The sequence below is a fragment of the Protopterus annectens genome, chromosome 8.part0 (genome assembly GCF_019279795.1).
Source record: "Protopterus annectens isolate FY-2018-M chromosome 8.part0, PAN1.0, whole genome shotgun sequence".
In the NCBI taxonomy this organism is placed as follows: Eukaryota; Metazoa; Chordata; order Ceratodontiformes; family Protopteridae; genus Protopterus; species Protopterus annectens.
In genome coordinates this window covers 1,817,067,209-1,817,094,350 of record NC_056741.1, presented here as the reverse complement: position 1 = coordinate 1,817,094,350, position 27,142 = coordinate 1,817,067,209, and the positions used below count along the sequence as shown (strand labels likewise).

At 39.1% G+C, this 27,142-nt stretch overlaps 1 protein-coding gene across 1 annotated transcript in view; it reads left to right on the top strand.

Moving 5' to 3' along the window:
* IL34 (interleukin 34) overlaps positions 1 to 27,142 on the top strand; it is an 825,440-nt gene that overhangs the window by 248,326 nt on the left and 549,972 nt on the right. The gene's annotated exons all lie outside the window — the stretch shown is intronic.

The window sequence follows — 27,142 nt, the reverse complement described above, 5'->3', positions numbered from 1 at the left end:
CCTTCTTTACTGGTAGATAATCAGTGACAACCACTCCTTAGTTCCAAACCTGAAAACCCCACAAAGTAAATGGTGTTCTACTAACCACTTTCTTTCTTTAACTGCATCTGACATTTTGGAATCCCTCTCACCCAGCATGAAATCCATTGCTACCAACCCAAAATACTGAGAAAAACTAAAAATCTACCTATCTATTTAAAGATGTGCAAAACATATCCTTCCATAATATGGGGGTCACCTAGAACGGGTCTATATTAGAACATCGAAATTTCACAATTTCAAATGTTCTAATATCGACCCCTATTCAGCAAACACTGACAACATCGAACATGTAGAACAGCAAATTTTTTCCTAGGGAAAAAATTTTCTGTTCCGAAACACATACACACAACACAAGCACACCAAACAAACAGCAATCCACACACATACACCTAAAATCTTACAGCTAACCCTACACTAAACTGTACAAACACCACTAACTATCCACTTACCTTAACCTAAATCCTAACCCTAAGGTCCGTCACTATCACACACTCACCTCACCCGCGCTCTAACCCTAACTCACCTAACCCACCCTAACCCTCACATCCATGCAATCACACACATACCTAACCTGCGCCCTAACCCTAACTCACCTAAACTGCACCCCAATCACACACTTACCTGAACTTGACCCGTAACTTTCCACCACAGTGCTGAAAAGAGCGAAACGACAGAAACGGACAACTGAATTCTTTCCCTAGGAAAAAATTCGGTTTTCTGTCATTTCGCTATTTTCAGGTCGATATTAGAACATTCAAAATTGTGAAATTTTGATATTCTAATATAGACCCACCTGGAACAACATACTTGTCTAACTACATTGTTTTGTACTCCTAAAAGAAAGCAAAACAACTCTCCCAATATTCTCTTCTAACCCCAGTCTCCCCCTCCTAACTATTGGGTCTATATTATATCATCGAATGCTTAAAAAAGCGAACGCTGATTGATTGACCTAATTTAAGCGAAAGCTTACAATCTCGAACTGTCAGATCAGCGATTTTTTTCCCAGGGAAAAAAATTGCTGCTCCAAAACACATACACACAACACAAGCACACCAAACAACCAGAAATCCACACACATACACCTAAAATCTGATACCTAACCCTACACTAAACTATGCACACACCACTTACTACCCACTTACCTTAACCCAAACCCTAACCCTAAGGTCCGTCACTATTGCACACTCACCTCACCCGCTCCCTAACCCTAACTCACTTAAATCCACCCTAACCCTCATGTCCACTCAATCGCACATACACCTAACCCGAGCCCTAACCCTAACTCACCTAAATCACCCTAACACTTACATCCACACAATCGCACATTTACCTGAATCCGACCGGTAACTTTCCACCATAACACTGAAAATACCGAAGCAACAGAAACGGACAACCAAATTCTTTCCCTAGGAAAAAATTCGAGTTTCTGCTGCTTCGATATTTTGCAGTTTCGCAAAAATAAGTTCGATCAATCAGCGTTCGCTTTTTGAAGCTTTCGAGGATATAATATAGACCCTAACTATTGGCTAGCATATCTCTTTCATTTTAAGCTAAAGCCTCACTTCCAGGTTTTCTTCATATTCTTTTGTTGTATATTTTGTAAATACACTTGTAAATTGTGAACAATTGTTTTTGATTTTTGCATTACTGTTCTCTCTAGTAATAGGCAGACAATAAAAAGGGTTTACTGGGTGTAATACCATGGGAAAGAGACTGATACAAAGTGTGACGTATGTACTTTTTTTCTTCCTTAATTCATATTGTAACACATTTCTAGCCTGCATTTAAGCTTTATGAAATCTGAAAAAAAGAGCTGTGTACTTACATTTGTAACATATTCTGACCAGTATAGGAGAATTGCATTTGTTCTTTTATATAATACAAGAAAAATATGAATTAATGTTCCTGGAAATTGCAGTAGTCATGTAAGCAAATGTTTCTGACTCAGGATTGTGTTTAATTTATAGAATGCAGCTGGTGGAAAGCCAGGAAATGGGCAAGTAGGAATCTGAGCTAAGAGCTATGAAAGGGGCCAGTTGACAGGAGTTAACAGCTAGATGCAAAATCCTGGGTTGACTTCCAGTTGGTCTTTCTGTTGCTTTTTCTGTGAGGAAAAATACCTTAGTGTGATTAAACTTAAGTTCTTGTGGTGAAAGAAACAAGTTAAAATATTTTGAGTCAAGACAACTGTACTTGTCTGACGCAAACTTTATTGTATATACATCTGTGTAATTTACTGTTCTGTTATCTGCCTGTACAGTGTACTAGTAACTTAGCTTAATTAGGGCGTCGGTATTCTTGTAGCTAAAGTTAGTCATATTATTTAGCAAAAAACACATAGCAGTGTAGAAACTCAAAACTGATAAACCAAAACGAACAATTCTACAAAAATGACTACAAGCAGGAGGCCAAATATGTTGAGTGAGTTCATCCTGTCTTTATTAGAACTTCATCAGAAACTACAGATTAATACTTCATAGTGAATATAAAAACTGGAGCTCAAAGCCACATGACTAAATCAGCCAATCCACATTTAAAATCAATTTATAAATGAATGATTTAAGCTAATTTAAAAGCACAGTCATAGAAAAGGCATCACTGATTAAAACGTTTATAAAATTCACATTAACAAATATATAACTAAATATCACTCATTTGAAATATAGATTAGAAAAAATATAACTTTTGGGCTAATAAAAAACAATTTAAGTTTATGTATTCATTTAACCCTGGACTTTTATCTGAAGTCAACCTTAATTGCCATTCAGCTTCATGACAGTCTAATAATACATTGTGATTCCCAATGGAATTGTTTAAATCAATTTTATCCAGAACAAAAAAACCTGAAACTTTGTAAAATCCTGACATACTTCTACATGCTTTGCTAATGTATTATTGTTATCTTGCTAGCTATTTTAAGCCTAGCTAATTATCCCTTGTGAGACTCAAACCCTGCATCTTGTGTTTGCACGGCAAACATCTTAACCATTAGGCCACCCTCCCAACCCAACTTTTGCATATTTCACAGGAAGCCAAACAGATAATGTCACTGGAGTCACAATTAAATCTATCCCTGGCTACTGTTGTTTTGTTGACTGCCTCTAAATGAATACTTGACCTATTAGTTAAAAATCTACACTACTTATACTTCCCACACCTAAACGTTCCACATTTCTTTGTAACATTAAAATTTAAAGTACTGTTTCCCTCTAAAATGTTTTTGATATGCAGAGATTTCTTATAAGTAAATAATGGCTTACTTCCTATTACATTTACCATCTCCTTGTTCCCTAGGATCATTTTCCAATTGTTTCTTAAAGTGTTTTTAGTAATAGTTATGCCTGTTGAAATAGGTAATGGAAAAGCCCCCTTAAATTGTACATCCAGTGACCCTTTAACATTTGAAGTACCTTGGTGAACCATTGTGCTAATCAGAAAAATGGTTCTTAAAATAGGCTTTGCCTTATTTTCTCTAAGTAAGGTAACTTCTTTTTTAAACTCTGACAGCAAGCCTAATTCATAACCCCTTTCTAGAGTCTTTAGATGTTCTACTTCTTTTAATATTATTTAGCTGGTATCTGAGTTTTCCCTTTAAAATGTTCTATCTGAGCAATCATTGTTTTGTTCTTTGCAAATCTATATCATTCATAAGTTCACAGGTTCATATATGTTTACTAGGCTAATGACCACAACGGTCTTTTTAAGCCTAGCCATGCGTCCCAAATCTCTGACAAGTTCTGGTACCCTTAATAAGTGTAACCAGCAGCTTAAACATTTACATGCAGGGGACTGGGAGATGAACCATTTATAGCCTGCCTGTGTCCATTAGAGACATAGGTACCAAACTGGGGATAAATTTCCTGTTGCCTGTCCAACTGTCCAAGTTACACTTGAATTGGATTAGGGAGGAACTCTGCTTTATGTGGATGGGGAGCTTTCTCCCGAGATGGGGTAGTCTCTGGGATACATACTTGCCTGTCCAGCATGTCCTATGTATATATCACAGACAAGATTAAAGTCTTTAGAATGGGTAATGCTGGTGCTGTTTGTTTTGTGGGTATGCAAGAGGTCCATCAGAATGGTGTCTGACAATGCCTTGTATGCCAGGCCTAGATCTCCCCTCAACAACCTGTAGGCGACAGAATACAGGGATAGAGTCTTGAGGTGGTCTGCATAAGACATGTTACTTACATCCTGTATTCTTATAGTGAGGAACCTCTGTGGACCTTCCAGTTGTTGGATATGCCTAGTTAGGTACATACCAAAGGGGTGTTGTACTCAAAGATAGGTCGGATGAATGCCAGATACAGAGGAACAATGTCTTCCTTGGACCTAGATGCCATACCTTTGTTTATAAGCTGCTCAACACAGAATGATTTCCTCAATAGTGTAGACACATGATGGTCAAGGGCTAGATTACTGTTTGCGTGTCCCCAGGTCACTGACTACTGGGTCAGCTCTTAGGGATGTGTTGTCACTATGATAGTTACCATGGGTGGATGACTTCCTGAAGGATAATATTATGCATTTCTTGGCATTTACTTTTAGTCCATGGCTCTGACGGCAGTTGTTTGTCTGTGCCAGTCCTTCTTGGAGAACATTTGTGTCTGTGTGGTATTTGATGACAGCTACTAATTTGCAATTGACTGCAAATTTAGTCAGCCAGAGGCCATTGACATTGACCTTGACTTAAGAGAAGTAAATGCCAAAAAGGAGCAGTCTCAGGAACGATCCCTGAAGGGACACCATTTGTGACTGGCCTCTTTGTAGAGGTGGACTCCCCAGTTTTAACTTCCTGGGTCCTGTCTGTGAGCCAGTTAGCTATCCACTGACTGACTTAAGGGTTTGTACCTAACCTCCTGAGTTTGCACCCATTGCATTGATGACCTTCTCAAAGAAGTCCACAATGGTGAGTAGGCATAACCTGCCCTTGATGAAAACAAATTGGGTTGGGTCCAGTGTCTGAAGGTTTACTAAGTTATTATTGATCATTTCCATGATAAGTCTTTCTATGGCTTTGAATATATGACTAGTGAGACTTATGGGTGTGTAGTTTCCAGGGTCTGTAGATGGCCCACCTCTGTTGCTGTTCTCCATTCATGAGGCACAAAGCCAGTTTGGAGGCGACAGTTAAATAGCAATTACAGGGGGCCTGATAGGCCTGATAGGCCTATATATTTAACTTTATCAGTATTATCTAACTACTTTATTTTCTTATGTTCATATATTTATTTACTCCTAAGATTTTGTGGCTGGTGTTTTTATGTATTATTTGAGAAGGGCGTATTTATTCCTTCTAGGCTGTCAAGCTGCTGTGTCCATATCCAAAGCAAAGCCCATTTAGCACATTACTGGTGGTGTGATTTTATAATTGTATAAACTCTTGAACAAGAGTGGCACAGTAGCTGGTGGGGTTCAAGCCCAATTATCTAGGATGGAGCCAGCTGTACTTTGCCAAGATGAAAGCTATGGAAATATGACAATTCTGCCAACCTGCCTTGCAAAGTGTGTGTGAGACGTTCACAGTAAGTGGTCTTTATTTACTCCTACTCTGGATTTAGATGTTGGAAGCCCATACCTGAGGCATGAATGCATATTCCCTGTGTGGCGTTTGACGCCAGTTTGTATTTGCTGAATAGTTTAGTGATTCAGAATAGTGTGCAACTTTTGTACTTTAACTTGAGTGCCAGTTGTGTGACTTGAGAGGCCATTTCTCTGGTGGCCCTTAGACCTATATGTGGACAGTATAGTGGGCCCATGCCATCATCTCTGTCCCTCACACAAAAACATAGCTGGTCCAGCCAGCTCCCTGTGCCAGTACCACGAACCAGCTCTTCAGGTGAAAACTGAAAAAAAAACAAAAAAAAAAAACAATTTATCTGTATTAAGCCGATCAGTCCCTGCCCCCTCCTCCTCCCCCCAAGCTCTTCCATTGAAGAGTAAGAAAAAAAATTAAAAAGGCACCTTATCTGTATTAAGTTGATCTAGTAATCAGCTTATTACAGATCGATGCCTCCCCCGAAGAGCAAAAAAAAAAAAAAAAAAAAAAAACGCATTCCTTTTGTTGCCACCAACCTAGGAGCCAGATGCACAACACCCCCCCCCCCCCAGCCATTCAGATCCAGTTTCTGTGTCCTGCACCTAACCCCTCCCCTTTTATTAAAATAAAAAATATTTTATTCTTATAAACTGTATCAAACTGCTTGCTACAGTTTATACCCTGCCTGCAGAGAGCGCTTCAGCAAGTGGCTGTGTTTGAGGATATTTCAGCAGGTTTCCTAATACTGCATGACTTTGGCAATACAGTAGTTTGTGTGCATGTGGTTATGTGTCATGGAGGCAAGTGCATGGGAATAGCAGTATGTGGTGACCCAGCTGGAGCCAACACATTTAACAAAGGTGAGTGATGTGGCTTTTTCAGATGGAGCACTGGTCAGTAATAACAAATTGGAAACTGAGTCACAGCAGATGAATGGTTCTGTGCTCTCCCTTCTTCTTCTTTCAGCTTTTCTGGGTTAGGGGTTTCCACAGTGGATCATCTGTCTGCTCATGATTGGCAATGGAGCTTTACGGTGTGGAGTTGCCAGCCCGGCGCCCAACTTTCCACAGAAGGCATACACATGCACACACTCACACCTAGGGCCAATTTAGAGTGTCCAGTTCACCTACTGCATGTCTTTGGGATGTGAGAGGAAGCTGGAGCACCCGGAGGAAACCACGTGACCACAGGGAGGACATGCAGACTTTGCACAGAAGGCACCCCAGCTGAGAATCGAACCAGAGAACCTCTTGCTGTGAGGTGGCAATGCTAACTGCTGCACCACCGTGGCCGCCCTCTGTGCTCTCCCTGGAAAGGGTTAATTAAAGGGAAGAGGTAGGTGGTAGCAGACTGCCTGAAATAGGGACACTGCTGGCAGTGGATACTGCACTTCCTTTTGAAGGTGAGCTGGGAAGGGTGCTGGCCTGGCAATCAGAAGCTGTATTACAGGACATGAAAGAGAGTGCCATGGAGCCTCTTGATCCTCAAGGACAGTGACAATCCATATATGGGACAAAGTGTTATAATATAAAGAGGAGATCCCTAGAGAAGGGCTAGAGGAAGAAGTAATACAGCAGTTGATAGTACCTATGGCCTGCCAACCAGTACTTCTGGGCATAGTCCATGATAGTCTTATTGCAGGACATATGGCCATAAAGATTGCTCATAGAGGGCATCTATATTAGAGCACCGAACTTTCAAAATTTCAAGTGTTCTCATATCGAACCCTATTAATTGAAAATTTAAAACATCGAACATACAGAACAGCAATTATTTTCCTAGGGGAAAAATTCACTGTTCTAAATCACATACACACAACACAAGCACACCAAATAAACAGCAATCCACACACATACACCTAAACTCTTACTCCTAACCCTACACTAAACTATACATACGCCACTAACTATCCACTTACCTTAACCCAAACCCTAACCCTAAGGTCCATCACTATCGCACAGTCACCTCACCCACACCCTAACCCTAACTCACCTATCCTGCCCAACCCTCACGTCCACACAATTGCACACTTACCTGACCTGTGCCCTAACCCTAACTTACCTACCCTGCCCTAACCCTCACATCCACACAATTGCACACTTACCTGAACCTGACCCGTAACTTTCCACCACAGCACTGAAAATACAGAAGCAACAGAAATAGACAACCAAATTCTTTCCCTAGGAAAAAATTTGGTTTTCTGTTTCTTCAATATTTTCAGCATTCGCTGAAAATGGGTCGATATTAGAACACTCAAAATTTTGAAAGTTCGGTGTTCTAATATAGACCCCAGAGAGGTTATGCAGAATTTAACTTGCCCAGGTTTATTAAATAGTGTGATATGGTACTGCAAGACCTGTGAGCAGTTCCAAAAGATTGGTAAGGCAGGAGGTAAATCAAAGCTGTTTTGATGCCTTTGTTAATGAGTAAACATTTCAGAGGGTAGCTAGAGACTGTGGGCCATTTTTGTACCCAGAGCTCCACATGTAAGAAACATATTCTGGTGATGATGGATTATGCTACTAGATACCCGCAGGGTAGCATCTTTCTTTCATTGAAGTAGCAATGTTGTCAAATGTTCTCCTATACATTTTTAGCAGGGCAGGCTTTCCTGAGAACTACTGACAGATAGAGGTGCCAACTTCATGCATGTGCTGCTGGCTTGTTTGTGAAAGTGTTGCAGGATAAAATATTTAAAGACTATCCCCTACCACTCATTGACCTATGGTTTGATGGAAATGATTAACTCTTCACTGAAGACTATGTTTAGGATATTTGGAGACCATTTCAATTAGAAGTGGGACAAGTACTTGTTCCATCTTTTCTTTGTATACAGGGGTATCTACCTGAGAACAACGAAAGCTAGAAATGTCGACAACGAGAAGACCGACACCGGAAGACTAACAACGGAAATAATCAACAGTTTGGAATCCCTAAGCTGACAACACTGACATGCGAAATGAGCATGACTGTGTAAGTATGCGATAGTGACGGGATTTAGGGTTATGGTGCGGGTAGGTTAAGTGTGCATTAGTGACGGACTGTAGGGTTAGGGTGCGGGTAAGGTAAGTGTGTGATAGCGACAGACTTTAGGGTTAGGGTGTGGGTAAGGTAAGTGTGCAATAGTGACGGACTTTAGGGTTAGGGTGCGGGTAAGGTAAGTGTGCGATAGTGACGGACCTTAGGGTTAGGGTTTGGGTTAAGGTTGGTGCATAGATAGTTGTGTATGTAAGGTTTAGAGCAGGTTTGTAAGGTTTTTGGTGTGCTTGTGTTGTGTGTGTGTTTTTTGGAAATGGATTTGTTTTGTTTTGTTGACTGTCAGGAATGTGGTTTGTCAGGCATGTGAACTTTTGTGTTTTTCAACTGTTGGTGTTGTGGTGTCGGTGATCTGTTTGTTGGTCTTTTCACTTGTCAGTGTTATGAGGTAGATCCATACAGGGAGATGCTCCATGAATTGACAGGCTTTTCACACTTTAATCTGCTCTATGATTTCAAGGTGAAGGTGCTCTTGCTTTGTGACAAGTGGGAGTGTTATTGTGAGTTCCACAAGGAGTCTAAGTATGTTCTAAACCTCTGGACTAGGCTTAGGATGGTCATGGAGATGGTCCAGGACCACTGGCACTGGCACAACCACAGGAAAATGCTTGGTGTGATGGTAAAACCAGAGCTGGGAAGTGTTTTGTTGGGCAGCAAGTGAGGATTCATATTCTTGTTAGAGACACAACATGCTGCAGTCAGCCTAAGAAGTTCCTTTCATCATTGTGAAAAAGCTGAGTAATGTTAACTACATGTTAAAACTGGCAGGCAGAAAAATACTCTACCATGTTAGCATGATAAAGGCCCATCATGACAGAGAGGCCCTGGTATTCAATATCAGTAACTACTACTACTCTTAGGGGGATCTGGTGGTAGATTTCCTCATTGTGGAGCACCATGTCAACACAGGACAGCACATCATACAAGCCCCTTATAGAGCACCTAAACGAGGCATACCCTGATTGATGAACTGAAATTCATGTAGGAAATGGGGTTGGTCCAGAAGTCCAACAGTCTCTTAAGGCTCAACTGTGGTGCAGATGCCAAACAAAGATGAAATACGGGGTTCTGTATGAAGCCTTAGAGCACCTGGGTGGGGTTAAATATTTAACCATTATTGACATGACTAAGGTTACTGGCAGAAACCCTTGTCACCTATAGATAGGGTGAGGTCAACATTTGTGACCCTTTTTAAGTAATATAAGTTTACTAAAATGCTCTTTGGAATGAAGAATGTTCCAACAACCTTGCAGAGGCTGACGGACCACATCCTAGCAGGATCAGGAAGTCATGCCTTACCTGAATGATATTGCAGTCTACAGTCAACCATGGCCAGAACATCTTCAACATGTCAGGCAGGTGTTGGGCAGACTGCAAAAGGAAGGGCTGATTATTGAGGCCAACAGGTGAGAGGGGGGTATGGCAGAAGTATCCTGTTAGGGTCACAGAAATGGTGGGGGTAAGAATCAGCTACAGCCTGCCCATTTGGAGATTGTTCAGGCTGGGTATAATCCTTCTAAAAAGGATAAAGGTTCCAATAAAAAAGCCAACCAAGCAGATAAAAGCTGCCTTGTACCAAAGACAAATGCAAAGAAATAAAAAAGAACAAGGCAGCCAAGCATGAATAAATAACATTAATTTATTAAAATACAAGCAGTAAGCGCTTTAGTCTGATGAAGTGCAGTGCATCTGCATGAAAGCACTTACCACTTGTATTTTAATAAATGAATGTTCTTTAGCCGTGCTTGGCTGCCTTGTTCTTTTGTATTTAAAAAGGATAACAGCTCAGCCATTTCAGGCAAGGAATTGGGTAATTACCAGAAGAATGCATCCTCATCTCAAGAATCACTTCCTGAGGGATGCCTCTGGAAAACTCACTTGAGGGCTACAAGAGGGGAGAAAGTGTGATGATGTGGAATTGAAACATGTAAAATATAATGTCTGTACTTTTTCCTTTCTTAGTTCAGACTGTAGCACATTTATATGATATAGTTAAGCTTTCTGAAGTCTACATTAGAAACTACAGTGTGGATTTGCTTTTGCAAGATGTCTTAAAACAAATCAATTGTCCTCTTTGTATTATGTAATTTAGAGGAATGTGTAAAAATGTGACCTCATCTGGAAAATGCAGAAACTATGAGATGAAAGATTTTTCTGACTTTGGAAAGAAATAACTCGCCTGCAGTTAGATGAGAGCCATAAAATGAGTCAGTCAATCTGTTAAGAGCTGTGGCAGGGGCCAGCAAGAAGTGGCACTTGGCTGTTTTATTCCAGCTAGTTTCTCTTGGTTTTCTATGTATGAAAAAATAGGTAGTTGTCACTGTTCCAGGGCAGTAGAAAATGAAGAGAGAAAATATTTTGAGCTGAAACAAATGATCTTTTCAGTGCTGCACAGACCTTGCTGAATGATCATCTCTGTACTTATACTGCTAGTCTGTAGTCTACCTATACAGTTTGCTAGAGACTTGGGTAAGTTAAGGTTTCAGCATTTTTTCAGCTAGAGTCAGCCATGTTTAGCTGGCATTAGAGTTTTAATTTTAAGTAGTTAATTTGTGCAACTATTTTCTTTTCTGCTCAAATTTGTATGTCTGCATATTTAACTTGTATGTTTACTTAGAAAATAAAGAAGTTATTCAATAAAGTTTACATATTGATTCACTTAAGACCTTGTAACTTCTCTTCTGTGTACATTATTTATTATATGAGAGGGGTATTATTTAGTTGTGTAAATTGCCAAGCTGCTGCATCCACTCCCAAAGCCAGGCCACTTAGCACATTGTTTTTAAAATTGTATTGGCTATTGAATGAATGACACAAAAGCTGTCGGGCCACTGAACCAATAATATAGGGATCTTGGGTGATTTAACTTGCCAGGAGAAAATATATGAGGGATTAAGGAATTCTACAAGTCCTCTCTAGGAATTTGTGTGTGTGTGTGTGTGTGTGTGCGTGTGCGTGCGTGCGTGTGTGTGTGTGTGTGTGTGTGTGTGTGTGTGTGTGTGTGTGTGTGTGTGTGTGCATGTGTGTGCGTGTGTGTGCGTGTGCGTGCGTGTGTGTGTGTGTGTGTGTGTGTGTGTGTGTGTGTGTGTGTGCAATAACTTGTTGGAAAAACAGTCACTGAGGGAAAGGGACACTGGAAAACCCTAAGGTTCATAAGGAGAGTGGCGAGAAAGGAACTTGGGATACTGGTTCAAAAACTCAGCTTGCTAAGGGGTTTGTGTAAAATCCCCATTTTGGATGTGGATGTTGGAAGAACATACTCAGGATAGCACTGCATATTCCCTGTATACCTGTAAGGCCTGGTTGTATTTGACACTATTACTGAATCAGATTTGTGTGCATCTTTTCTACTTTAACTTCTTAGTTGCCCACTGGGTGAGCTGAGGAGCCATTCTATCTGATGGCCATCAGACCTATTTGGGACAGTAGGGTGGATCCAAGGGCCACAATGCCTATCCTTTACATATCAGACATTGATGGGTGTGGGATTCAAACCCCATCAGTTTCAGACTTGACAATACACTGGTTGGATGTGGTAGGATTGAAACCCCATTTATGTGGCAACAAATTACTCTGTTATACTAGTATCCATGTTTTATTCTGGTTACTAAATTTAATAAGAGCTATATATGTAATGCATTACATAAAAAGTGTCTCTGACCATTAATTCATATATTTCAGTTATGAGTATGCTTCTGGGTTATTCTTGTAAATGTCCTGTTTAATCAGTTTGTCTAGCAGTTCTTTTAATAACATAAATCAGTTTTTTACAGTAAATTAATTTTTCTTGACTGCTTTACTTGCCCTACACTTATAGTCCTACAACAGTTGAATATGATGCGATAGTAGTTAAGCAACATGTCATGCCAAAAAAAAATCTGCTGTTACCTGCATATTACCAAGCTGGTTTGCCAGCTCTGCTGTTGCTTGAATTACATGGAGAGCTGTAAAATATACCATCACAGCTACCTCTTGTAGATCTGGGCTATTCCTTGTTGAATATGTTCTGCTGAGTCCTGTCCTTGTCTATACTTTGAATGAAACCCAAATTTGCTGACATTGCATTTTGATCTGTGGAGTCTAAAACTTGTATTTTACAGAGCAGAGACTTAACTTGCATAATTTGCTCTGCTATGGCCTCAGTTCACCTCTATTAGCACTTAACAATGTTAAAGAAAATTATTACTCAAACTTGCTGTTCCTAGTTAGACTGACCAGCTATAAATCAACACTGTTAGGGGTTTGGGGGCTTAATTTGCACAGCTGTCCTGATGCAGTAACTTTCTATATAAGGGGCCAGAAGTTCCGATGACCATTCTTGGGATGCAGATTTCTAAGAGGGGTCCATTGCCTCATAAGAGGAATATAGCTTGTCACATGAAAAGTCCTTCATTACAAAGGAATGCTATGTACAAAACTATCAGAAAGCTAACAATACTTTGTTATATATTTAGTTTGGGTGAAAAGTCAGACTCATTTTTATTATTAATGAAAAATATCTTAAATGTATCATTTATACAATATGTGGTGAGATAGTCACAAGGGAAAAAATGAAATAATTTGTTTCAATATATTTTAGGGAGAATAAGCTTTCTTGATGAGACTCTTGAATACTATCGCTGATTGAAAATAGAATGTGTGTAACAAAGCTATAAAGGACACTACTGCTAAAAGAGTGATTTATAACATATAAATATGCCATTAAATTTCCTAATTACACCTACTTACCACTAAGTTTCGCTGTAACCTACAAACAAAATAATAATAAACATTACTAAAGAGATTATTGTATGCCTTCCAAAGAAAAAAAAATCTATGAATCGGAACACGCTGACATCCTAACACCCCACACCCCCTTACTTAGTAACTCCATGGTCAGGCAACAGTGGCCTAACTGAAAAAACAAAATGCTGTAGGTGCAAAAAATGTAATATAACGCAAATTTACTAAAAACAAATGCTGCACAAAAAAAGTTTTACAGGAGTTTCAGTGAGTAATTAAAGATAAAATGTTTACCAACTCAACTGGACAATAGAAACATACAATCAGTGCAAAACCTTATGCATTCTATAAAAGGGTGAGAAGCCAGGCTATGATGCTTACCAGAAATAGGATTACGGAGGTTGGAAATATTGCAGATATGGAGTCGGGCTCAGTGGCAGGTAGCATCTCTGTATTCTGTTATAGTCATATGCCAGTGCGGCATACATGACATTATTTTAACAACTATTTGCTGATATAGCTGTCCATTTTAGGGTGTTTCATAGGCTTGTATGGGTATGCATCTTGTTTTATATAGAGTACACTAAACAATGGCTTAAGTGGTGAACATACTTCTCAGCTATCCAAATTTTCTTAGAATGTCCAGATTTTTGCATCATATTTTGAGTCTGTTCTTCATAAAATTTCTGGTTTTCTGGGAAATAACCGAGGATTGAAGTCACTAAATAACAACACATATTTGAGATTCAGATATAATTCAGAAAATTCATACTAATAACTCCTGTTCTTATACATTTAGAAAGGTGCTAGACCAGTATTTAACATTGGTCCCTATTTTATGGCCTTTGCTCCCACATTATTTTAGGCTTTGTCATGATTTCTTGTACTAAGAGGTTGAGTGCTATGGTGATGAACAGAGGAGTATGTTTGAGGAATACATAAGAATAACCTTTTTAAGTTCTGCAGCATATCTATTTGGTGTACATGTGCGCAAGGCAGCTTGCTTAAAATGTAATTATGAGTTCCCTTATCATGATGATGTCATGATGATGAAAGTGTTTGAAATTAAGAGAGGTTACATTTTGAAATGGAAGGCACTCTGACCTGCAGGATTAAATATTGCAGTGGAATGGAAATGTTTTATGTGAAATGTTTGATACAACCTCATGGATAGTATTCATGAAGTCTTGGAAATAGGTAAAGGAAGTCTGCTTCACAAACTGTCACTGCTCAGTTTTGCAAGTACTTGCAACTAAGTACCTCTTGATTTTTTCCTAGCTGTAGCATATGTGTTATTCCATGGGTATGGTGTACGTGAATAAGGCCTATGCATACAGAAATGTAACAAGGATGTGGGTGAAGGAGGCAGCTTTCTGAGATGTAAGCTGTTACGGGATGTGATCAGCAGACACTGATGTTGTGCAAGTGCAATATTGGCACTGTTTTACAAAGTGGAGAGGATATTGGAACTTCATAAATGAATGAACAGAAAGGTGAGTGTGTGAATGTGCAGCTGAAATAGAAACTCTGGAGAAAAAAGAAAAATGGCTCACGTAGTATGGAAGGTATAATGTGTTGGAATAATTCCAAACAGAAAAATCCTCCTTCAAAAAACTTGAAGAGTGAAACACAGGATGGCAAACTGTGTACAACTGCAAACCAAGAACAGCAAAATTCGGTTAAAAAAAATTGCATTTATTTAAAAGAAACATGTAAACTGGTTAAGCACATTCCTCGCTACAACAAATGGGACTTCATCAAAACCATTTGCAAGCCATTTACCCAAGTTTAAATAAAATCTGTGGAAGATCATGTGACCATGAAAATAAATATTAATGAATGTTCATGAGCCGATTCAGCCAATCCATTAATTCAAATACAATTTGGGTAACAACCTTACTAAGCAAATATTACAAGATTAATAAAACATTACACTAAAAATGTATTTTTAAAAAAGTAAGATATAAAACACTTTTGAAAAGTAAATACAAAAATACTTTAAGGTTATAATCCATCATTCTGTCCCAGGCAGCTAGTGTTTCACAGATCATAAAAGCAGTAGTTAATAAAATTCCTGATAAATAGATTGCCTGTCATGTATATAATATCATCTACAATGATAAGAAATAAAAATTCAAAAACAAAACAGAACAAAGTAAAACAATTACTAAAAACAATTTATAAATTAGAAGCTCTTGATTTCAGGGCAGGCAAAATAGAAATGTGTTCATTAATGCCATGAAAACAGAAGCATTTCACTTAGTTGCCAGAATAATTCCCTTTGCTCAACTCATGTTTCCCAGGGACCATCTAGTTCATTCCAAGGAATGACCTCCAAAATATCAAACAAGAACTTTAGTAGAGTGTTTGAAGAGAAAAAGTATTATTATACTGCCTGGACATATCATAATTGTGTTCATATATTCTCTTCTGTAGTTGTCTTTTCAGTCTTGTCAATGTAAAAGCAACAGTAGTTGGACCAAATGGCTATATAAGCAACCCCTTAATTAGAGACAATTCCTATCAACCAACTTAATTTTGGAGTTACAATAATTGTCCAAAGTTATAAATTCTTGTTCCAACATAAATGGACATTGAACACAGACTCCACATTTATGGGTACCCCTGTGTGGTCTAGTGGTTGGGGAAAAGGAATACTCTCAAATAATGTTTCTGCCTGTCTTGAAAACAATTTTGGCCACCTCCCCTAGGGTATTAAAAACCCCATTGTCCACTTTTAGAATGTTCCAGTTTCTAAACACAATTTCTTTAATGGACCTGAAGTCTGAATTATATTTTACAATCAGAGAGTTAGAAAACTCACTTATACCAACTAATTCAGCACTGGAGGAGTGGGCAGGGCTGTCACAACTTAAAATAGAACCTAAAATGGGACAAAATCTAGTGCCCCAACCTCCAAGTACTTTATCCCGGATAGGTGACAAAAAATTGTGTGCGTAACTCCTCTCAAGGAGCATACTATAAATGTGTTCACACCCCCTTTTAGAAATCTCAAGTGTAGAGCACATTCTGGCAACTTGGACTAATTGTCCTTTAAATATATTCTTTTTACAAAACCCACGGTGACAGCTTTTAAAATGTAAATAATGGTTTGAAAAAATAGGCTTTCTGTATATGGAAGACTGAAACATTTGTTGGCACGATCACTTCAAATATGGACATCCAAAAAATTCACAGTATCTAAAGAATATTCATAAATTAACAACAAAAAAATGAAGTTGTGCTTAGAAATGTGATAAATTCAGGAATGTGTTAACTGGAAGATGTCCAAACATAAATATATCAACAAATAACATAGGCATACCTGCCAACAGTTGCTGAAGACAGAATTTAAAACAAAAACTTTCTCCCACCAATACATAGCTATATTTGCATAGATTGCAAGCTGCTCCCGTAGGCACTCCACATAGTTGTTTAAAATATTTACCCTCAAAAAGGATAAGATAAGCTCTATAAAGGTGGTGACAAAATTAACAAGGCAGCCCTCACATGCAGTTAGTTCAACAAAGGCCAAATGAAAAAATTCCAAACCTATTTGATGAAGGATACTAGTAAGTAAATCAACTACATCCACAGTTAAAAAGCTGCATATTTCATTATAAAAATGTTCTTTGATCTTGGACAAAAAGTCCCAGGAGTCCCTAAGAATGTGATTAGACGAGGACAGAGAAATTTAATATTCCGTCAACAAAGACTGGAAGTGGGTAGGTTTTGAACCTAGAGATGCCACAATCAACCTATAAGGGGGGTGGTTGATATCCTTATGTACTTTGGGTATCCCAAAGGCTGCTGTTTTTGGAGGATTAGAAATGTGGAGAAAGTTAAACGTATCTGTTCAAATAACACCCTGCATCAAAGAATCTTCTAAAAAAAAGGTCTATCTTTTTGTATTCAATGGAGATCTCATTAAAAGAAACTGTTATAGTTGTTAGGGTCTTACAGCATATTGAAAATCTGGGCAATATAATTGTTCCTGTCCACCAAAACAATGCCACCACCTTTATCAGGCTCCATAATGCTCAGTGTATGGCCCTGTCTTAAACAGTGAAAAACTTCTCTTTCTTTCTTAGTTAAATTATGAAAAAAATATGAGTGAGAACTGAATAATTGATAAAAAATCCTTTCATATCTTTTTACAAAAATTGATAAAATGGGATGAAGTGAGGGATTAAAAATACTCTTTTTCTTACAAGATCATCATCATCATCTTCTTTTGGCTGTTCCCGTTAGGGGTCACCAGAGCAGACCATCTGTTTCCATTTCTTCCTGTCCTCTGCATCATGCTCTTTCACACCAACCGCTTGCATGTCCTCTCTCACCACATTCATAAACCTCATCTTAGGCCTTCCTCTTTTCCTTTTACCTGGCAGCTCCATCCTTAGCATCCTTTTCCCAATATACCCAGCATCCTTCCTCAGCAATGTCCAAACCAATGCAATCTCGCCTCTCTTGCTTTGTCTCCAAACTGTCCAACCTGAGCTGACCCTCTAATATACTGATTCCTAATCCTGTCCATCCTAGTCACACCCAGTGCAAATCTTAACATCTTTAACTCTGCCACATCCAGCTCTGACTCCTGCCTTTTCGACAATGTTACCATCTCCAACCCATATAACATAGCTGGTCTCACTACCCTCTTGCAGACCTTCCCTTTCACTCTTCACTCTTATTGGTACCCGTCTGTCACAAATCACTCCTGACACTCTTCTCCACCCATTCCACCCTGCCTGTACTCTCTTCTTCACCTCTCTTCCACACTCACCATTACTCTGAACTGTTGATCCCACATACTTAAACTCATCCACCTTTACCAACTCTACTCCCTGCATCCTCACCATTCCTCTACCGTCCCTCTCATTTACACACATATATTCTGTTTTAGCCCTGCTGACCTTCATTCCTCTCCTCTCTAAAGCATATCTCCACCTCTCCAGGGTCTCCTCAACCTGGTCCCTACTCTCACTACATATCACAATGTCATCTGCAAACATCATAGTCCACGGGGCCTCCTGTCTAATCTCATCTGCCAACCTGTCCATCACCACTGCAAATAAGAAAGGGCTCAGAGCTGATCCTTGATGTAATCCACCTCCACCTTAAATGTATCTGTCACTCCCACCACAGTCCACACCAATGTCACACAACCCTTGCATACATACTTCTCTGCCACTCCTAACTTCCTCATACAATACCACAACTCCTCTCTAGGCACCCTGTCATAGGCACCCTGTCATATGCTTTCTCTAAGTCCACAAAAACACAATGCAACTCCTTCTGACCTTCTCTGTATTTCTCCAACAACACTCTCAGAGCAAATATTGCATCTGTAGTGCTCTTTCCTGGCATGAAACCGTACTGCTCATCACTAATCATCACCTCCCTTCTTAACCTAGCTTCTACTACTCTTTCCCATAACTTCAAGCTGTGACTGATCAATTTTATCCCCCTGTAGTTACTGCAGCTCTGCACATCACCCTTATTCTTAAAGATAGGTACCAAAACACTTTTTCGCCACTCCTCAGGCATCCTCTGACTTTCCAAAATTTCATTAAACAATCTGGTTAAAAATTCCACTGCCATTTCTCCTAAGCACCTCCATGCTTCCACTGGTATGTCATCTGAGCCAACAGCCTTTCCATTCTTCATCCTCTTCATAGCTGTCCTTACTTCCTCCTTGCTAATCTGCTTCACTTCCTGATTCACTATCCCCACATCATCCAACCTTCTCTCTCTCTCTCTCTCTCTCTCTCTCTCTCTCATTCTCTTCATTCATCAGCCCTTCAAAGTACTCTTTCCATCTACTCAACACACTCTCCTCACTTGTGAGTACGTTTCCCTCACTGTCCTTTATCACCCTTACCTGCTGCACATCTTTCCCAGCTCTGTCCATCTGTCTAGCCAATCGGTACAGGTCCTTTTCTCCCTCTTTAGTGTCCAATCTCTCATACAACTCTCCATATGCCTTATCCTTAGCCTTCGCCACCTCTCTCTTTGCCATGCGCCTCATCTCCTTATACTCATGTCTACTTTCTTCATCTCTTTGAGAATCCCACTTCTTTTTCGCCAGCCTCTTCCTTTGTATACTCTCCTGTACTTCCTCATTCCACCACCATGTCTCCTTGTCCTCCTTCTTCTGTCCAGATGTCACACCAAGCACCTTCCTAGCAGTCTCCCTTATTAGCTCTGCTGTAGTTACCCAGCTATTCGGTAACTCTTCATTGCCTCCCAGTGCCTGTCTTAACTCTTCCCTGAACTCCACCTCACAATCACCCTTTTTTAACTTCCACCATTTAATCCTTGGCACTGCTTTTACACTCCTCCTCCTCCGCTTCTTGATCACCAACATCATCCTGCAGACCACCATTCTATGCTGCTTTCCCCAGTCACCACTTTACAGTCTCCAATCTCCTTCAGACTAGCCCTCCTACATAGGATATAATCGACCTGTTTGCATCTTCCTCCACTCTTGTACGTCACCCTGTGCTCCTCCCTCTTCTTAAAATACATATTCACCACAGCCATGTCCATCCTTTTCGCAAAATCCACAATCATCTGACCTTCTGCATTCCTCTCCTTAACACCATACCTACCCATCACTTCCTCATCCCCTCTGTTCACTTCACCAACATGTCCATTGAAGTCTGCTCCAATCACTAGTCTCTCACCCTTGGGTACACTCACCACCACTTCATCCAACTCACTCCAAAATTTTTCTTTCTCATCCATCACACACCCAACTTGTGGAGCATATGCACTAACAACATTCATCATTACACCATAAATTTCAAGCTTCATAAACACTCTATCAGACACTCTCTTCACCTCCAAAACACTCTTGGCATACTGTTCCATTAGGATAACCCCTACCCCATTTCTTCTGTCATCCACTCCATGATAGAACAATTTGAACCCGCCTCCTATACACTTGGCCTTACTTCCCTTCCATCTGGTCTCTTGCACGCACAATATATCAACCTTCCTTCTCTCCATCATATCAGCTAGCTCTCTCCCTATACCAGTCATACTGCCAACATTCAAAGTTCCTACCCACAGTACTGCACTCCTAACCTTCCTCCTCTCTTCCTGCCTTCGGGCATGCCTTCCCCCTCCTCTTCTTCTTCGGCCAACAGTCGCCCAATTTCCGCCAGCACCCTGTTGGCTAACATTACTGGTGGTGGTCGTTGTTAACCTGGGCCTCGACCGATCCGGTATGTAATTATGAAAAGTTCTCCGCATCAGTAATTTCTGGCAGAGGTTTTACGTTGGATGCCCTTCCTGATGCAACCCTCCCCATTTATCTGGGCTTGGGACTGGCACACAGAAACTAAATCCAGGCTTGTACTGGAGTTAGGGTTAAGTTGAAAGTTTAGTTTCCTGGTAAACATTTTAAGTCACACCATGAGTGTCAGGATGTCTAATTGAGTATGAGGTACAAAATTAAAACCTTTGCTAAAAAGGGAAAAGTGTGCATAATTGATAAAAAACATCAGTATAATTAAAAATATTAAATTCTTTGTAAGAAAGCATTTTACTCCCATAAGAAGATAGTATACATGAACCAACATAACCAGGGTGATAATTACAGTCTAAAACTGTTGATCAATGTTTTTTCCAGCCCCTTCCTTGACCCTTCCTCCCTGAATTCAAAATGTGTAGGTGAGATGGATGAAAAAAGTTACTATTGTTTTTTATCCTATCACGATTCTCAGTCCTTTCCTATCTGTGTGGAAGGGGGGGATTAGTGTTGTATTCTTCAGTGGGGTGGGTGGAAGGTATATCAATGTTAATGACAGATGGACCAGGAGGAGTCTTGTGATAAAAAGTATCATGGGTGTTATCAACCAAAGGGAATGAGGCAAAAAAAATAAAATTACTAAAAAAGTTTGGTAGAGGCTATGCTGCATGATTAGTATATTTATTCAAGTCTCTAATAAGCATTTTTTTTCTTTTCTGGCAATATTAACTTTAACCTGCCCATCATTTCTTTAAAAAAGTAGAAAACTCACTTATACCAACTAACTGAGCACTGGAGGAGTGGGCAGGGGTGTCATTAGTTAAAACAGAACCTAAAAGGGGACAAACTCTAGTGCACCTTTCAAGTTTTTTGAAGGAGGATTTTGCTCTTAGGAATTATTAAAGCATATTACACTCTCTACACTACTTGAGATGTTATTCTTTTGCTTCATAAATGAATGCCAATTACTGAAGTGTTCAGTCTGTGGTGATTTAACTGAAATTTGTAGCAAGCAGCTCGCTTCAGTTTCATAATATGGCTGTTTAAAATGGCAATTTCATCCAAAGGTTTGTGTAATAAGGAAGAATTCAAATTAATTATGAAATTCAAGTCAGAACCATATCGGTCAAACACACATATAAGTTCAGAGTGTTCTTTGCTCCCAGGTACTAAACCATTAGGAAATTTGTAAAGACTTAGACCCTTTGCTACTCTCTGAGTTAAGGCATTCAGTTAAGTACATATTATCAATCTGCAGGCTATGCACCTTAGAAAGTTTATTTTTTAAAGTCCTATCATTATCATTAAGTCACCATTAAATTCTGACTAAGTGACTACAGAGAATGAACCAAAGTCTCGATTTAACCAGTCCTGTAGATTTCTATGCATAGATGCAGAAGCTGAATCCATTGGATCAATAATCATCAGGCGAGAAAAAGAGCCATTGTGTATAATATTAGGATGAAGCATCTTGTGCTGTTGTGGTTGTAAACCAGAAGCAGTAGCCAGTGGGGCACTCAAAGAGGACAGGGGGATAATTTTTCTAAGTGAGTGTTCAAGGTAACATATTGCTGGGACCACAAGGAGAGTAATTGTGTCAAGTCCCCTTAAGACAAATTGTTACTAGAAACTGTGCTGCCATCTAATGTAAAGGTAGAAGTAAATGGAACAATGTTATCACCCAGAAACACTGCCACTCTTGAAAAGGAAACTCAGAAGAGAAACTGAATGTGTGAACATGCAGCCGAAACTGAAACTCTGAAACAAAAGAAAAACTGCTCACGTAGTGTAGAGGGAGTAATATGTTAGAATAATTCCCTAGAGCAAAATCCTCCTTCAACAAACTTGAAAGGTGAAACACAGGATGGCAAACTGTGTTCAACTGACAATCAAGAACAGCAAAGTACAGTTAAAAAATAAATAACCAGTATATGTGTTTCTTTTAAGTAAATGCTAAGCGCTTTCATCCCTAAAACAAACAGGACTTCATCAAAACCAATTGCAAATCCTTTACCCAAGTTTAAATAACATCTGTGGAAGATTATAGGACCATGAAAATAAATGTTAATGAATGTTCATGAGTAGATTCAACCATTCCATTAATTCCAATGAAATATGAGCAACAAAGATGCTTAGCAAATATTACAAGATTGAAAAAATATTACACTGAAAATACTTTTAAAAAAGTATGCGAAAATTGAAAAGTTGTTAAACACTTTTCAAGTCTAAATACAAAAACACTTTAAGCTTATAATCAGTCATTCTGACCCAGACAACTAGTGTTTCATGGATCAAAAAAAGCAGGAGTTAATAAACTCCCTGAAAAATAGAATGCCTGTCATGTATAATAATATCAACTCCAATGGTAAGAAATAAAAATTCAAAAGCTAAATAGAGCAAACTGAAACAAATGACTAAAAACAATCCATAAATCAGAAGCTCTTGATTTCAAGATAGACAAAATAGAAATTTGTTCATTAACGCCAGGAAAAACAAAAGCATTTAACTTAAGGTGTCATAATAATTCCCTTTGCTCCACTTATATTTCCCAGGGACCCCCTAGTTTTTTTCCAGGAGCTAACCTCCAAATGACAGTATTTTTTTAAAAAAACTAACAGGTGAGGGTTTAGAGAGAGTTATTATTATTATGCCTGCAAATATCATAATTGTGTTTGTATATTTTCTTCCATAGTTATTCAATCTTGCCAATGTAAAAGCAAAAGCAATTGGAACAACAGGCTATATAAACAACCCCCTTAGTAAGACAATTACCATCACCCAACTTAATTCTGGAGTTGCAATAATTGTCCAAAGTAATACATTCTTGTTCCAACAAGACTGGACATTGAACACAGACTCCACATTTACAGGTACCCCTATGTGGTCTAGTGGTCAGGGGAAAGTGTTGATTCTCAAATAAACCTTTAACATTTCTGTCTATTTTGAAAACAATTTTGTATACCTCTCCTAGGGTATTAAAACCCCCATTGTCCATCTTTAGAATGTTCTAGTTTCTAAACACAATTTCTTTAATGGACCTGAGGTCTGAATTGTATTTTACAATCAACTAATTGAGCAGTGGAGGAGTAGGCAGGGGTGTCATTAGTTAAAACAGAACCTAAAAGGGGACAAACTTTAGTGCACCTTTCAAGTTTTTTGAAGGAGGATTTTGCTCTTGGGAATTATTCCAGCATATTGCATCCTCTACACTACCTGAGATGTTATTCTTTTGCTTCATAAATGAATGCCAATTACTGTATTGCTGAAGTGTTCAGTCTGTGGTGATTTAACTGAAATTTGTAGCAAGCAGCTCACTTCAGTTTCATAGCAAGACAACTTTTTAATTTTTTTGCTCCTCAACTTAGAGAGGTAGTCATGAGTTCAGGGAACACTGCAGGGCACCAGATGTCCAAGCTATGGTTCTGCCTGCATATCACAGATGTCCTTGATAACTGGATAGGTTGGTTGGTCAGATGGACTCTTTTCAAATACAGCTTGTCTTGTCAGTAATGGTCTCAGAGACAAGTAGCAAGTAGTGGTTGTACAAAGACTGTAAGAGTTCTCCCATGTGTCATAGTAACTTAATAGCCATAAAACTGTGGTTTTATAAATACAGGTGGAATGCATTCTCACTTGCATAAGTGGCCACAATAGTTATACAAATAAGTACAAAGCAACATAAAGAATGGAAGATAAAGTGGAATGCCTATCAGCAATTGCTAAAACATCATGGTAGATAGTTCATAGACATTTACAAGAGGGACTCAAGGGCATAATAATTATACATGTTTCTGAATCATGTTATAGCCGAGCACCACCAGTCTGCAAGAGTACACAAGTTGCATTGCTTAGTTGTAGTTAATGTTTATGAATATCACCTCATGAAATGTGAACTATGTTGCTTTTTTGTCCCAGTTAACTAGGCATTGATAATCACATGCATGTTTGATTAGCTGTAAATAATTTATTTAAGATTTTGCCATTTACATTCAGACTGCTTTTCTTCATGAGTTCATCTGTACTTGCTATGCTGATCATCATTAAGGATCTTTAGAGGTCTAGCCATACATTCCCATGATGTTCTTAGTTCTTGTATTTTAAGTACAAATAACCCAGAGATGGGGAAAAAAACATTTACATGTTGCCTGTATCTATGAGGGCAAATATGCTAAACCAGGAGTGAATTTGCAGTCACCCTTCCATTCTACCAGAATAGTATTTTGTGGAAAGGAAGGCTATTCCAAAGAAATGGTATTCTATGTGATACATATATATCCTTCTAACGTGTTCCATTAATGCTGCAAACAATATTTAAGTCTCTTGCATGGGTGTTTATGCCTTCACTGGACTTGTAAAAGTGCAACAAGTCTGGCAAAATGGGATCTGCTAAGGCTTTTTATGTGAGGCAGAGACTGACCCTCAGTAGCCTATATGACACAGAGAAGAAGGACAAGGCTTTGAGAAGGTCTGCATAGTTTTATGTTTTAGGCTCCTGATTTTCTAAGTAAGGAAGCATTGTGATTGCTTGAGTTTTGTCAACTATTTGGACATGTACATACCATAGTGGGCATTATAGCCTGATGAATGCGGAATACAGTGGGATGATCACATCTTGGACCTACATGTCATATCCTTATTAATAAGCTGTGCAATGAGAAAGCACTTTGTTATAATACTGGATATGTGGTGCTCCAATGACAGTTCACTGTCCATAGGTTCCCAGATTCCTAACTACTGGATCAATTTTCAGGGGTGTATTGCCAAAGTTAAGTTGCAAAGGATGTTTTGCTCACTGAAGGATATTATTTTACATTGCTTGACATTCAGTTTTAGTCCATGGTTTTGACACCAGCTATTGGTTTGGAAAATGTACTCTTTGAGAATCTTGGTGTCCTCTGGAGTATCTGGTGGTAGCAAGTTTAGTAATCTGCAAACTTGGTCAGCCATAAATCCTTAAAATTTGCTTTGATGTCACAGAAGTGAATGCCAGAGAAGAGTGGCACAAGGACTGAACCCTGGGGATATGCCACTAGTGACAGGTCTTTTGGAAGAGGTATAGCAACCCACTCTAATTTCTTGGATTCTATTTGTGAGCCAATTACTATCCAACAAGTTACATAGAAATTAACATTTAGCTGGTATAGTTTATCTATGATACCTGAGTGTGGGATGGTGCTGAATCTCTTTGCAAGGTCTGTGTATATGGTGTGTACTAATTTGCCTTCATCCATTGCTTCAATAATTCTCTCAAAGAAGTCAACCAGGTTAGGTAGGTAGGATTTGTCCTTAACAAATCCAAACTGGCTTGGGTCAAGAGTTTGTAGGTTACCGATTTGTCTTTATTTATTAATTCCATAATGATCCTTTCCATAACCTTACAGATGAGGCTGATCAGTCTTATGAGTCCATAACTTTCCAGGTCTCTTGACTCCTCACTTTTGTGCAAAGGAATGACAGCCAATTCCCTCTATTCATCTGGCACAAATACATTTTTTGGAGGTTGACATTGAGTAGCCTATATAGGGGATCTGACAAGTCCTGTTTCAGCATGGTCAGTAAGCAGCCTGGAATGCTATCTGACCCCATAAAAGCAGTGTTTTTGGCCCTGGATAGTGACATAAGGATATATTTATAAGAGATCTGAGGAGGAGTTTGGGTGTATTGATGTGGTTGTGAGATCTGGGAAGATAGGAGGGGGGCAGAAAGTGAGGATAGAGTTAAATTTATTTGCTAATAGATTGGCTTTGTCCTCTAGATCTGATTATGTGATATCACTTACTATTAGCTCTGCACAGTTCTGGGCATTGTTTCTGAAATTTCTAACATTAGCAAAGAAGGCTTTGTGGTTGTCCTTTGCTTCGGTGGCAATGTTTGCCTAATATCTGGCTTTGGCTGATTTGCTCAAGATCCAGAGTTGCCTGTTAAGTTTAGTAAGAGCTTTTTTTGCATCTTAAGAGTTGTATTTATTTTGTTACATGAAATGAGTTTTTTTTCTGTTATTATAGAGCCTGTTTAGGTTTGGGTTCCACCACAAGGGTTTATTTTTGAATTTGTCATGGTATTTAATTCGTAGGGGGAGATATGCATCTTTGTAACTATTCATATGCATAGAATGTGGCAGTAAAGAATTCTACATAAGCAGTTGGATCATAGAGCTGGAAGGGGATGATGAATTTAGCCAGGTCATAACTCATTTTCAGTAGATTAGCCTCAACATAATCTCAGTACCAAGGTAATGTAAGGTACTTCTGGCTATAGCCTTAAGGTGAATGATTGATTGTCACTCAGTTTGACTAGGGAGGGAGTTACAAACTGGAAGAGAGCAGAGCTATCCCATATTTGTGGGTCCAAGTCCAGAGTTTTATCAACTCTGGTTGGGGTATGAACTAACTGGTCCAGACATTTTTTTTTTATTGATGAAGTCCAGAAATCTCTGGGTGTACATGCTGCTGGATGCATACCTTTCCCAGTTAATGCACTTGTAATTGAAGTCCCCAGTGAGAATGGTGTCTGGCTTAATGCTTAGGGACTCCATAGTATTTATG